Source organism: Oratosquilla oratoria, chromosome 30 (assembly GCF_046742065.1).
Source record: "Oratosquilla oratoria isolate Oo_2021 chromosome 30, ASM4674206v1, whole genome shotgun sequence".
NCBI lineage: Eukaryota > Metazoa > Arthropoda > Malacostraca > Stomatopoda > Squillidae > Oratosquilla > Oratosquilla oratoria.
Genome location: NC_134806.1, coordinates 23,720,083 through 23,721,981, shown reverse-complemented (window position 1 = coordinate 23,721,981; position 1,899 = coordinate 23,720,083).

Sequence of the window (1,899 nt, the reverse complement as noted above, 5' to 3'; positions counted from 1 at the left end):
CGTGTGTGTGTGTGTGTGTGTGTGTGTGTGTGTGTGGTTGTGTGTGTGTGGGTGTGTGTGATATGCGTGCGTGTGTATGTGTGATGTGCACATTTTGTACATACAACATATATGTTTATATAATACGTATAGATATGTAATATAGATATATATTATGTATAGTATAAGTATGATGTTAATATAATATGTATACATATTAGATAGAATATGTATATATATAATATATATATATTTATTATATTATGATATATATAAACATACATATATATCTACAATGCAACACACCCACACTCACACACACACACACACACACCACACACACACCACATCACACACACACACACAAACACAAACACACATACACAGGCACACTCACATCACACACACAGCTATACACACACACACACACTCACACACACACACACACACACACACACACACACACACACACACACCACACACAATCCACACAACACACACACATCACATTACACACACACACTACATCCACACGCAAACGTACACACATCACACACAACACACAAGCACACACAGACACTCTAACACACACACACACACACGCACTACACCACACATCACACACACACACACACACACACACACACACACACTCACCACACACATAAACCACACCACACACACTACCACATCACACTATACACACACACAACTAACACAAACTAATCACACACACACTAACGGCCCGATGGCGGTATTGGTAAGAGCACTGGCCTCACAAGCCGAGAGAACCGGGGTTCGATTCCCGGCCGGGCGGGTAGACAAGTTGGGTTTTGTCCTCCTTTCACGTGTAGCCCCTGTTCACCTAGCAGCGAGTAGGTACGGGGTACGTTAGTCAAGGTAGTAGTGACCCTTGCATTCCCGGTGTGTGGAGTTGTGAGTGGTCTCAGGACCTTACCCAGAGATCTGCTAATAATGTAGCTCTGAGCTCACTGCGCCTAGGGTGGTGTCTGGCTCTGCTCTCGAAAAAGAGGCTTGCAAAACAGATCCAGAAAAGAAAAAGTGAAAACACACACAAAACAAAAACAAGAAACACAAAAAGCAAAGAGCTACTTTATATCATCAGATTTATAGTGTATATAAAGTATTTATATGGATATTTGTATAACCATTTATATAGCACATATAAGAATAGAGAAAACAAAAAACAAAAACAACACAACAAAAAAGAAAAGCACGCAAGAAAAGAAATGGATAAGATGAGCAAAAACAAAAAAGAAAACAGACAACCTATCCAAAGCAAAAATTAGAGGGCACAAACAAAACACAGAGAAAACACGAACAACAAAACGAGAAAAAACACAGAAGAGACATAGCAAAAGCAAAAGAACACACACCAATAAAAAAGAAAAGGCAAAAAAAAAATCAGGGGCAAAAAAAAAAACAAAACACACAGAGGGAAACGAAAAAAAAACAACAAAGAACACACCAAAAGAACACACACAAAAAAAAGACAAACAGAAAAAAAATAGAAACCAACAAGAAAACCCAAAGAAAAGCAAAAAACAAAACATAAACGCAAGCCACAAAACAGATAGAAACAGAGAAACCAAAGCATAAGAAACAAACAAAAATTCACAGACCACATAAGAAAAAAGAAGAAGAGACAAAAAACAGAAGCCAAAAAAGAAAAAACCAAGGAGGACAAAAAAAAGAGAAAAAAAAAAAAACTAAAAACGCAGACAATAAAAGCAAGAAAAGCAAAACAGAAACAAGAAGAAAAAAAACCAAAAAAAGAAAAAAGCACACAAAAGAGTAAGAAAAAAACAAAAGAACAGACAACAGCGTCCGAGACACAACACAAAAACAGAGCAGCAGAGACAAAAAACAAAACAAACAAAAAACACAGCAAAGCAAAAT